General features: G+C 37.7%; 2 pseudogenes; one reads left to right on the top strand and one right to left on the bottom strand.

Annotated features, from left to right (window-relative positions):
* Positions 1–530: 530 nt before the first annotated feature.
* The window catches only part of LOC137995892 (uncharacterized), a 52,383-nt pseudogene continuing 38,877 nt past the window's right edge, over positions 531–14,036 (top strand).
* On the bottom strand, positions 5,747–12,311 carry LOC137997457 (uncharacterized; annotated as a pseudogene).

The following is a 14,036-nucleotide window of genomic DNA, read 5'->3' as shown; positions in this document are numbered from 1 at the left end:
CGGGATTTTAAAAAATACGCTCGTGAATACACACAGAGTGTGGGGAGCCATCTTGATGCTTTAATAACAAAATCCACAGTAATCCTGAACTATGATTGAACTGAATGGCATTTCTAATTCTATGTCACAACGTCAAATGCGGTTTGCGAGTCAAACCAAGTTTTAGATCTTTCCAAATGATCGGAGAAATATCTGATCATACTGGCACTTTCACTAAGGGAAAGTGCAGATCGTATATTCTTTATATGACTGTACTTTCGCGATAAACTTTCAGGAAGAAACGTCCTTGCTATTTTTGAGGGGAAATCAGTCAATGAAATTGGCAAGTTATAATATTTCAAATGACCTTTGCCCACAGTTAGCACGCGCAAGGTGACGTAAGGCTGATTGTTGATCTTTTGTACAAATTAACTTGTACGGTGCCATAATACACATCAACACTCTCTAAAGAGGTAATATTTTCCTCTGGCGGGAAATTTAAGTTTCAAAAACACAATGCATTATATTTCGTGTCCATTCACACCACCGGTATGGATGAAGAACATTCTTCGCCGGTGCCATCGGAATTCAGTTGTTTGCACTTTGCACGGGTCACAAGCGCATCCCTTGATGTTCACAAGAATTGGTATGTCCAAACGAAAGAGCTGTGTGGAGGAACGAGACCAGTTGACTTTGTAAGAAATGCCGTACTTCAGGTTTTTCCCAATGAAGTCAAAGTTCTCGCCTCGAGGGAACTTGAGCCCGCCAATTCTGTGCGATGGAGCAGACAGCCCAGAAACTTATGTATTGCTTCGTCTTTTGGTCTGTGTGCTGATCTTTTGAGGCAGAGGGATACACTGCATGAAATGTCCAATATACGGGGGTATAATAAAGCCTTATACATCACGTATACGGAGAGATATACTGATGTAGAAGGATTAATATGTATAAGGACTGTATAAGTATCAGTATACTGTTATAGCTTACACACATGTGTACTGCAAATTATACTTACCAGTACACAATGTGTAAGGTTACTTATACAATCAGATCAAAATACTTTGAATGAAAAGTTTAACTTGATCTTTTTAAAGAATACGATACTCCTAACCCCTCAAAGTTACCTAACACAATAGTTTCTGCAAAATTGCTGACAACGTCGGCATGACTCAAGTGTATACTGCTGATTATACATTACCGTATACAAAGTATAAGAACATCTTATACACTAAGTATTTCGTACACTAAGCATAAGGATATACCGTATACTAGGGGTAGTTTTTTTCCGTACACTTAGTATAAGGAGGTCGTATACACCATATAGTTGTTAGGTATGCAAAGAATATATAAGGACAGTACAAGGACATCGTATTCCACACTTAAGTGTAGCTTTTCCGCATATTAAGTATAAAGACATCATATACTTCATCTTCTTATTACTTACATAAAGTATAAGGACATCGTATATTACAAGTATAGTTATTCCGTACACTTAGTATAAGGACGTCGTATACTGAATGATATTATTCCGTACGCTACGTATAAAGACTCCCTAGGCATAATCCACATCCGCAAACCAAGTTATTTATCAGTTGGGCCATTTGACCCAGGTTAGTCATCTGTGGCAGTTAAATATATACTTAAATGATAATTTGTCATCACAAAAAAAAAAAAAAAAAACCGGTACATTCCTGACATCTCACCGACCTACGTGGTGGCGCAACTCACCAATTTCGCAAAGCTTGAGAGAGGAATGCTCCTAGGATCAGTTGCATGGGAGGAATAGCACCGGGCCCAAACCCATTTAACGCTGCCGCGTATTTGATGCAAACCTTGGAACCCTCAGAAGAGGCCTCTTACCGATCTTATTGGGAGATTATCTTATAAGATCTATTTATTTACACCGACTAGTGGTTTTCCATCATTGTGGTTACCGCTGGTAATCCGAAAGCAACAGCGCATGCTTAGCGAGTTATTGTTATTCTAATGTTATTTTTCTTCTACGTTAATAAGAAATCGGCTACGATGCGTGACGACGACCTACCTAGGAGATGCCGAGTTTCTGCCACAAATATTGCGAGACCATTTGCTTTTTTAGCCTGTTACTTCAAGCGATAATCGGAGGCGAAAGAAAAGCGAAACAAAAGCGAAATTAACTCTGGCTGGTTGATGACGATAATAAACACGCATTGGCTCATAATATAACATTCGCTCACAACCCTGGGCTTGCTAAAAATGCTTTGTTTGTTGAAAGTTTGACTGAATAGCCTCATGCCACTGGAGGCATGGCCCCAGGAGACCGCCAAACAGTAGACCTACTCAATTACTTACTTTATTGCACACCTTTGCTACCATTTGCATTTGATATGCATTTAACAGGAAAGTGAAATTCTGCCAGTTAAAGTTTGATTTGAAAGGGATAGACTAACATATTGTTAGACTGTTGTGGTTTCGCTCTTTTAAAACCCAGACATTTCCATTGTAATAAATATCGAACAACCTCTTGCGAATTCATCAAATTGCGACCCATTTGCCGATTATATAGCGCACACAGCATTTCGGATGTCATATACAATCTGTCGTTATTGCCTTTGACCGAAAGTATTGAAAGGCTATTTCCAGATAAAAACAAAAACAAAAATTCAGTCAATTAGTTATGTCAATTGAGGCGGTTTGTTTAGCTGGTCAGTTCGGTCATTTGTGCCCGGCATAGTAAATCGAACAGTCGGAAATCGAACTCAATCGAAATCAATCAGTGGATTGAGTTCGATTGAGTTCGGCAATCGAGCGAAATCGAACACTGAGAGAGTTCGATTTCCGAACCAATCGAACTCAATCCATTAGTTTGAGAACCATTAGCTCGACAACCGAACCCAACGGATTGAGTCTGATTGTGTTCGGTGAGTAAATTGGTTTGAACAAATCTCGTGAAGTCTGACTGCTCGTGCTGTTACTGTACCCAAGCTCCGGTAAACCTTTGTAAACATGCAACGCAAGCGCATTGAAAAGAGGTTTTCCTAATCCTTTTTTTAATGATTCTTCAGTAAGAAAAATAAACGGTCCACGACAGTAAAAAGAATAGAATACAAGAAAGCCATCGTTGTTGCCGTGTTTTTTCGTATTCCGGGATTATTCGGCCTTTATCACTGTAAGCTGACTTGTAATTGGAAAACGACAATATGAAGTGCTACTTTCATGGAAAAGTGGAATCCTTTTTGAAACTTTTGAGATACAGTAAACACCTGCATATAACAAACTATATTTTTCCAAGTTAGCCTAAATAGATTGTTATAAAAATGGCATTTACAGTTGTTTTAGGCTATCTAAGTTCTTAAATTGGTTCTTGTTTCCACAAAAGATATCTACTCTATCAAAAGTTCCGCATACTTAGAGTAATAACCACAAAGCAAAACTACAGCTTATTTCGTTCTTTAAATGTATGTCCACAATGTTGTAGACATGAAATCATAATATAAAACGGTAACATCTACAATGTATGGGCTTGCGAAGCCTGAAGGACTATTTGCAATCAAACAATGGACCAAATCGGCTAAGGTCCGGCTCAGACCCCGTACTTCACATGAGCCGAATCGAATTCATTGAATTAAGTTCATGTGAAGTAAGGAGTCTGAATCAATTTAGAACGGCCGGTCTAATTCGGATCGGCTAAGCAGTTTTACCCCGCCTGGCTTAGCCGTGAATTACGGTCGTGGAGCGGCTTTGATCCAGACCCCGTACTTCACATGAGCTGACTCAAATGCAGAAATTATTACAACTTTGCAATTTTCTTCAGTCATAGTATGCTTCTGTGAATTAATTTTGGCGAAATTAAGTTCGGCGTCCGAATCATTTCAACCGCAATTAATTAATTTGGTTCGGTCTAAATTCGAATTCGATTCGACTCATGTGAAGTACGGCGTCTCAACGGGGCCTAACTCAACCTTGTACCCAAGACAAATCTACCCGGGTTAAGATTGTTTGTGTATGCTATTTACTGGGTTGCCAGTACGGCAATCCCAGTCGGGAAGTGAGTGGCATTTGTTGGGTGTTTTTTTTTCTTTTTCCGTGTCGATAAAAGTCTTCCCTGTCACTCCCCTGCTAAGTGGTGTCTTTTTGCATAGAACCTTCTGCTCGTATTTTCTTAGGATAGAGAGGGAAGTGGAAATGCGTAGATTTCTCTGGTGGACACAGTAGAATGATTAACTTAACCTGCAATGGCGTCGAAAGTTATGTAACGCGAATGGCGTTTTAGTGGATCTTTAAACAAAATATACCCTTATGGAGCTCAATAATGGAAAGTCAGTTGGATAAACTAGACAGGTGGTGAAAAACCAACACCAGGAATCTCAAAAGCGACGAGTAATGGACTTCGACAACAATCTATCGCCCGTCGAGCCGAAATCAAAGTGAGCTGTATTTCTAAAATAATGTTTTACCAAGTGTGCTGTTATGTAGAACACTGAAACCGAAATGGAAAATTCTCTGATAACTTATGGGTTCAACAAAGACAGAGAACGAATCGAACACCTTACGTGGATCTGTGATCAACTCGTCACAGTCTTCAGGTAAAAAAAATAATTGGAAATGTGACAGCCAAGAATTATTTGAAAGAAAGCTTGTCGTGTATTTTGTGCTTCATTATTCAATGAAAAGGTTCTCCATGTAAACGGTTTGACCCTGAAATTTAGTTTGTTGCAATATTGCGCATATTTGACACGACTGAGTTTCTTCTCTTCCCGCACGTAATGAAATAGAAGGGGTTTTTGCCTCTAATAGCAAATATGTTGTTTGTTTCAAAAAATTGTTCCCTGGAAAATGTGGCCTTTATGAATTCATTATGATTTATGACATGCGAGCTTAACTGGATAGCTTTTATGCAATAGTAAAGCATTTTCTTGTCAAAATGAGGTTAGCGTCTTTCTGGTGTGTTAACTGAATTAAATCGTGAGTTTGTATTTGCCGTCTGCCGCGTAACCTTGATTTCCACTCTCAAAATTACCTTCAGAACCTACTTTTTGCGTAGAATAAGCTCTTAGAATGATGTTCTTGTTTTGCATAAAGCAAGCCAACAAAATCTGTACCTTGCTGACTTTGCATTTGTTAGCGTTAATAGTATTTTCGGTCCGATGCTTCTGTTTTATTAGGGGTATATTGTTTTGGTCTCCCATCCAGATACTAATCCCGTCGAACAGCGTTAACTTCAGTGAACTTTGGTATTGCAAAGCTGTCAGATGCTCAGAGGGCACGCTTAAACTTGTGGTGAAAAGAAGTTGTGAGGGAACTTGAAAATTATCAACATGTCAGCCCAGAAGCCAATGTTTCTCGCTTCTCTTTTATTTGTTATTCTTCAGAGACTGGAATGCTGTAGTTCAATACCACACAATTCTAATTTTCTTTAACGTACCACAGGCAACCCAGTGTATGCTTCACGGAAGCATCTCCTTGCATTATAATGTAGCATTCATATTTTAAGGATATGGAAATACCTGGAACAAAAAAGTTCCATTCCCAAGGGGTCTGAATTGGGTACAACATTGAGTTAGCTGACTAGGTCAATAGACCACTTCGGAAAATACCATAATATTCTTTGTTTGTCCCCCCAAATTTTGCATAAGCATTGTTTCCACTTTCTCTTGGGACTTACAATGGTCCCAAGAGAAAACAAAAACAATGCTTATTCAAAATTTGGGGGTCAAACAAAGAGTATTATTGTATTTTCTGAAGTGGCCTATAGAGGCCACAATTCTCAAAATTGACATGACAAATCAAAGTCATTGTTCCGGTCGCATGAAATTTCATGGTCATTTTCTAACATAAAAACCTTTTTCATTTTTTGGGATAAAAAGGTTCTTTTGTAAGCCTAGGAGGTTCTTATATGCAGGGGTTTGCTGTATTGTGGGTTCAGTTGTGTCACCATGACTACCCCATTTGTATATTTACCAGGTAACAATTAAGGCGGAAATAGCCGCTTATAACCATAAACCATTTTCTTTCTTAATCCCAGCCTGCCCAATCAATGAAAATCAATATTAAGAGGAAGATTAAAGTGACTTGACTATGGACTTTCGTCGATTTTTATCGATCATAAATAATTGGCTGCCAATTACAATTGATCAATAGATATCAATAGCAATTAAGAGATCTTCAATTGTGACTATCGATTTTCAGCCATTAATAAGACAAATTTATATAAATCGATTGATGATTATCGATTATATCGATTTTATAGTGTAGTAATCGATGACTTATTATCATTGGTTGGGTATGCCGGGCTTAATATATATCTTGCAATAACCGGTTCTTGATAACAAAGAAATCTAGTGTTATGCAATGGTTAATGCAGTATTGTATAACAGAACAGTCAGAGATGCTCTGCTAAATAAGTCTTATGAAGCAAAATATTTCTACAGTATGAACAACATTAGCAAAAAAAAGCTAACTAAAAACCAGAAAAAAATCTGGCAATCATTGGGTATCTATTGTCACTGACAATTTAAAATCCAGTGGAGTACTTCACAGCTAAGGTTATGGGCAAGGAGAAGGGGAAGGGGAAAGATAATAAAAATAATAAGGTATAATGAGAACCATTTTAGGATGCCCAGCAGCCTACTAAAAACATTAACAAAAACATGCAATAATTGTAAAGCCTATTTGGATGTTAAGACAATTTTTTCTTATTTTATACTTTCACCTTTAGTTTTTGCAAATGAGTGATACATATAATTACAGTATATCTAAAGAATTATTTGTGGATTACTTTCTGTTGAGCTCTAGTATTTCACAAGTAATGAAAATAAAACCCACGTATATGGCATTTGTGAAAGTCTTCAAATTGCATGAGTGCAACCAAGATTTCTTTGAAAACCCTTGGGATTTAATGAAGAAAATACAAAGGCATTACTAACCAAATCCTTCACAAGTGTGACTTAACATTAAGAGGAACTACTACAGCAATGTTTTCTTTACCATTAGGAGTTCTTAAGTTATAATTTAACTCACCTACAACACAAACACTATCAATTCTTGAGACAGGAATGAAAGCTGCCACTGATTCAGCTTCAAATGAGGGCAGACACACTTGAATTGGTAAACCAAAATAAAACCTTGCATGTGGATGAACTTTATACCAGTGAACACAAGCAAAGGTGTATGGGAGGTCCAAAGTTGCACCATTAGAGGACTGGACAGTCACAGTGTGTTTGAAGAAGTATTGTATAATCCCTGCAAAAGAAAGAAAAAATATTGGTATGGTAGGTACATTATTTTGATAAGAACTAATAGGCTACACTGTATCATTTTCTAGTTTGGTTTCCCTTACAAATCACTTTTGTGCCAATGAATTACATGTATTTATAACAGTTCTAAAAAAGAGAAATGAGCCTGTCTACCTGGACTTTCAAAACTGTATTTTTTCACAATTAATATGACTTAAATTTACTGATATGATAGTACTGTCAATAATGGTCACAAACCTGCAAGTTTATGACTTTGTTACTTCAACAGTGAAAAATAAAACCTATTTAGAATATATTATAATGACACTGTTCGTGCATTTCTTCACCTTTAATCAAAAGTAAACTACACTGTAACAATATTCCCAATCCAAAGGTTCAAAAGAAAGTAAACTAGACAATATAAAAGTAAACGTAAAATCAAAACAAACAAAAAGAACATGCACTTTGATATGATAAAGGTTCAAGAATAAAAGAAATAATTCAGAAACCTTCTTTGATAGGTTTTCAATCATACTTTTATTGTACAAAGCATGCAAGACTAGAGAGCAGTATAATACCTTCACTTATCAGAGAAACCCACCTGGCCTTAGATCTTCTGAAGTTGTGTCTAATCCACTGGAACCATACCATCGAGCCATTATACAAGCAGATCGTTCACTTCGTGAATACCGGGAGTCAAGTTTCTGATCGTACAGCTGCAGCTGAGAGAACTGGCAACACAATTTGGGAACATAAACAATACAATCTTCTTTATGCAGAAAAGTGTACATTTTTGTCAAGGATTCAACTTCATTATCACTCATGTAAATTTCCTTGACTGGAGACGACACTCGAATGAAATGGTTGTCAAGGAAAGACAAATGAAAAAGGTCTGTTCCAGTACTAGCTTTAAGCTGGATACTCTTTCTGTACTCATCTGGTGTCATTGCCTTCTTCTTTGTCATTGCCAATGAGCCGCTGTCTACAGACACTAACATCTCTTTAAATCCAACAAACTCGATTGGCCAAGACATGTTCCTCACTTGCTGCCGCTCAATAAATTTTCTCATAAGTTGCACTTCAATCTGGTGGTTGTTCACATGCATAGCACCCAAAATGCCATTGTAACGTTCAAACGAAAAACACCAGAAGCCATAGACAGGACCAAAGTCAAGAATGCATTCACATAAATGGCAATGAAGATGCATGTTTGGCGTCACAACAGATGTACCATACAAGTCTTCAACAGTTCTGCAAAACTTGACGAGGAGCTCATCTGCAAGTTTTACTTCAGAAGTGTTGATAACTGTTGAACACAGTATGTGACAAGCCTTCACAAATAATTTCCAGCATTGGAGATGTCTGTCTGGTAAAACGTCCTTTAGAGCAAAGGTTGAAAATACCAATGCCCAGTTCTTAAACTGGTCAGCAGTAAAGCCTTTAAAGCTGGATGCAATCTTTGATGGAATTCTTCCAATACTAGAAGGAACTTTGAGCTTGTTTACTCGCTTTTGAAGCACTTTAAAGTCTTTTTCATCCAGCAAGTTTAACTCTTTCCACACCTTAAGCATTTTTCTTGTTGTGCCCAGCATCAAGTTGTGCATAGGATCAATGACAACAAAAGAAATAAAATCAAAATATGGAAGGTAAATCAAGGATGAGAATCGCACACCATAGGCACTCTCCTTTGTGTCACGTCCTTTCTTTGATGTTACTGTGTTTCGTACCCTCCATACATGCTCTCTATGCTCAGTGTTAGTACGCAAATTCCAGCTATCTCGATCGAATCCTGAGAAATCTTGTTTCTCTCAAAATGATCTTCTATGAAACTCCTTGGTACACTTGTTGCAACCTTTTCTTGCAGAGAATCCTAAGAAACCACAAAGTTTGCGAGATGCAGGAATGTCACAGCTGACACAAAGTACAGCTAGCTGACAAAATTTGGGTCCAGTTGAGGGGCAATCCAACCAAACGCCATCCCAGAAGTCCAATAGCTCATTCACCAGAGGGTCCAAAAATGGATTCACATCTCTGCTTGGTTCCTGTGGGCCAGGAATAATCCCTACAACTGCAATGTTTTCTTCTTTATTTCTTTCCTGTGGTGGCAAGTTCAGAAAACTTAAATAAATCACCCCAACACTGTATACAGAATCCTTGTATGGCTGAAACCAATCAAGATTCAACATACATCCGAAAGTGTTAGGGGCATCAAAGAAAGGCTCTCCTTTTCCATTCTTGAAATTTTTCCAGACCCTTCCATCATACACATCTCCAAGAAGGTTGATATCCCGAGGGTGCTTTTTATACTGCTCACATTTATCAGCAAATCCAGGCCGTTTAAGGAATTCTTGAAGGGTTTTCTTCACTGAACGGTAGCAGAAAACCCTCTTTGCTTTTAAAGTCAGCTCTCCATGTTTTGAACGTGTAGTTTTAAATAGAGATGCTCCACATGGTTTTCTCTGAGCTCTTTGTGGATGGCGTGGAAACTCTACAAAACTGCAACGCTCACCCTTCTTTCTTCCATTTACCAGAGTACGTACACATTCCTCAGGTTTGTAACATGAACTGCACTTTGGACAAACAATGAACTTTTCAAAGTCATCCCTATTTACTCCTAAAAAGTTCCTTACCATATACAGTGACTTAGGCAGCAGGTCTGATATTAGTTTGAGTTTACTACAATGAAGCAACCTTGAGAAAAGTTCCAGCAGCCTTTTCAAAAAACAAAACAAAGTGCTCACTGCAGCATCTGGTAAGTTATGCATGATTTTCCAAGTCATAATGAAAATAATTACAAGTTTGATGAGTGAAGTGCTCAATAAAGATGATTTCTTGGATAGCACAGACTCATTCTCATTAGCAGCATTATCCTCATCAGATGACGTCATCAGGTTTTCAAACTGCAATTCTGCCTCATCATCAGTTTCTTCCTGGGACAAATGTTCAATAAAAGATGTTCAATAACTAAACTAGAAACTAAAAAATGCATAATTTATGACCCAAATATTTTGCTGTCCTTAATTAATATTTAACTTGGGCCAGGGTCTGAAATTAATTTTCTTCCTTAAAAGAAACCAAATGGTGACTAACCAAACAATTTTAGGTTGCCAGACTAATTTTGGTTGACAAATTTTACCCTTGTTTTATTTTTTCATCCACATTCAAATAGCAACGGATCTTGACAAAAATAATTATTATGAGCGTGACTTCAGTCACGTTAGACACCATTTTTTTCTTCTACACTGTACACTATGTTTTTATCCAAACCAGCTATACTTCTATTGAGGTAAGTTCGAATCATTCTCAATTCATACTGTAGCTTCCATAATACATACAAGGGCATACACTGTACATATATTCTCCACATACAAATTTTGTGACTGGTTTTGCATTGACTTGATGAGTTAAAAGGAAATGCACTCAAGTCAAACATCAGCAGCCAATCACAATAATTTACATAGTAAATTAAAGCTATACTTAAAGCCAAACTGTAACCAGAGCTAAAAATCAAAAGGGCAAAATTGACTTTGGATGTATCAACTATTGCAGCTGTGCAAGAACCATCAATATATGAAACATCCTTCTTTAAAATCAATCAATAAAGAAATAAGTAAATGTAAGGTTGACTTACATAAAAGTCTTCCACACTGTCTGTTGACTCGGCAGCAGAATTACAATCATCCACTGACACATCTAACATAAAAATTAATAAATAGGACATAAATTCTCATATTCTAGTCAAATAATTTTGAGTGAACAAGAGGGACCAAATGTTTTGATTCCGGAGTCGCCATCTCACATGCACTCAACCTTCCGTTATTACTAGCAAAAAATTATTATAAGCACTTATACATACACCGCAGATAATAATTTTATTCAGATATTAAAGCTTTGACAATCAATGAAACTCAGATGACAATCAATGCTCACCCATATCAAAGAATACAATGATGTTGATAATTGGTGAATAATTTAATTTGTTATTTTTTGTGATTTCGATGGTCATTGATTATTGAACGCCTGATCCTCAATTGATTAAATCATTCAAAGAATAAAATCGATTCTGCAATTGATTGCGACTTTAAGTCCATCAAATTGTTTCACTGCTTTCAGTTTTTATAATTTCAACAAGTAGCAGTGGCACTTCCAAGACTTTTCAGTTTGGGGGTGCAGGGATGGCGCAGTGGTGAGAGCACTCGTCTCCCACCAATGTGGCCCTGGTTCCATTCCTAGAGTCATGCGTTTAGTTTGTTGGTTCTCTACTCTGCACCAAGAGGTTTTCTCCGGGTACTCTCGTTTCCCCTCTCCCCCCCCCCAAAAAAAAAAGGAACAAAATTTTAATGTCAGTTTATGGTATCCTCAATTAGTGCTCCAGCACTAAAACAACTAGACACCTAAAGTTCCTTTCCTTTGCTTTCCAGAAACAGTAACTTTCTTGTATGTTTTTGTTTACCAGGTTTATACAATGTATCAGGCAAAATTAATGAATGAAACCAATACATGCAATCGAAAAGGTGAATATAAATAATTTTAATCTTTTTCCATCAGTCTGACTAGTGAAAACCCTCAGCTGCAGTACCAAATATACTCTCTACATGGTAATTCTAATTACTTTCATTGTCTACCTGCATGATAATTCATGTATACTTAGAAAGCAGAAAACTCAAGCTTATATATGCTGATGAAAAGCTTACCAAGGTCTTCTGGATTTTCAGTGGAAAGCCCAGCAAATTTTGCAGGGGATTCAGGGTATTCATCACTTGAATAGTGAAATTCCAGGTCACTTGAATCAGAATGGAAATCGATATCTTGCCTTTGCAATACATTGGGTGTATCTATAAGCGAAAAATAAGCTTAATGTTAAATCTGGTTAAATACAGCCGCAGCTTTTATAGATGGGAGAGCAGATCAAACACAAACAACACTTTGTTGATTAATATAAGACATGCGCTTTACCTGTTATCACTGTTGTCTTCCTTCGTTTGTGTGCATTGTAAGTCCGGATTGAGACTAAACGATCACAATGTTCGCACAATCGCTTTTTCGTTGTCGAACTATGTGCACTTTTATCATTCGCGGGAGACTTGTTACATGTAGGAGCCATTAATCACTTTTCTAAGTTACACTGTAGATGACATCGAGAAGAAAAGTTGGAATAAACAGAGGTAGGGAGGCCTGGCTACATAGCTGAAGCGGCAGCTTTGAATGATGGGCTTGTGGCGGGAAATCAATGGTATTACGGATTTATCACGAAACCGTATTTTTCAGTTAAGCGTGCTCCTATCGTAGTCTTGTTTGATTTCGCAAACATGTCTCAAACTTTCAGCTCGTTAAACTGCGGTAGAGCTAGCAATTTTTATTCAGCGCCTTCAACTCCGACTTGTTCGAGCAGTTTGAGTTCGAGAGCAAGTTCTATTAACAACAGATTGAATCGATCTTCGTCAAGTTCTGCTAACCGGTCTAGCGACTCTACTCCATTGTCCTCACGAGAGAACCGGGAAACAATGCAACAAGTAATCGCTGGTCTTGCAGCCTGCCAAAGAACCGTAGAGGAACTTCTACAGTCCGTGAAAAGTTCAAACGAGCGGATCGAAAAGCTGACAGACAAAGTAAATGCCCTTGACGACAAAGTGAAGACTTTATCACACACCGATCTGGAAGACGCTGATGAGTCTAGAAGTGGTAATGGACGCGCAAAAAAGAGAAAGAGGCCTAAATCATCTCTTGTCGTTCAAGTAAGTATACTTGTTATCGTAATGAATGGCTCAGTAACTTCGAAACACCGGAAACCGGTGTTGGGTCACGCTGCACGGCAATCAGTCTCATTGATTCCAACATGAAAGGTTTACCGCTAAGCCGACATGATCGCGTCGTTGAGTTAAAAATGGTAAATGATTACATTTTCAAGGCTTTAGGGCTAAAATCTGTTTTAGATCTTAAAACGTAAGTTAAAAATTCAAATCTGTGATCCTTTGGCGTTGTTACCCAGGTGAGAAATTTTTTTGATTAAAAATGAAGCTGACACTTTTGTTATGGAAGCACAGCCTAATCTTGGTTTCCATAAGATCGCAAATGATCGCGGATTGCAGATCTCAAAAGATTGCAAGAAGGTTTTATATGATCGCAAACAATCGCAAAGCAAAGTTTTTATTGCACATTTTAGTCGGAGGAAATATAGAGAGCTTAGGCGCGCGATGATGGCAACCGGAAGTCAACTGTTTTGCTGTTAACTTGTCTTCACCACATCATTTCTATTGTTAAGTATTTCTTGACTAGTAGAGGACGATTAGTTTGAGAACGTGGGAGAGACCACTGACCAGGCATGCGAAACGGTAACTTCCGGTTTCTGTACGTTTCATGTTAGACGCGCGCCAAAACGGTCGCGGAAGCTTTTGTTTCTAGAAAACGTTGGACTGTGATTGCCGCATCTCATGGGATGCGTTTCTACAGTTGAGCCCAAGTCCTTAAAAAGTCTGGCGTTCGGGTCAACACAAGAAGTTCTTATCGAAGGTCATTGTGATTTTCTTGGCTTCTTGGCTTGTTTCTGCGTTTTCGAGTTCGAGTACATGGTATATGGATGTGTTTAAAGTTTGTTCCATTACTTTCAGGTGTCAGTTTTTTTTTTATTATAAAACGTTACTGGTTTTGCCATTATTTATTGCTATGACAATGACATAAACATCATTTTGATGCTTCTTGGGATTGTAGTTTTGAATTAAAAAGTGTTCTTTTTTTGCACCTTAATTTTTTCTACAGTAGGTTCCTCAAACCAAACGCCAAGGTAGTCCTATTCTAACAATGATTTATTCTGATTTTTTCAAGCTATCGATTTTGAGGTAAATT

The sequence above is a fragment of the Montipora foliosa genome, chromosome 3 (genome assembly GCF_036669935.1).
Source record: "Montipora foliosa isolate CH-2021 chromosome 3, ASM3666993v2, whole genome shotgun sequence".
Lineage (NCBI taxonomy): Eukaryota > Metazoa > Cnidaria > Anthozoa > Scleractinia > Acroporidae > Montipora > Montipora foliosa.
Note: the sequence above shows the minus strand (reverse complement) of the source record. Positions and strands in the feature narration are given on the sequence as shown.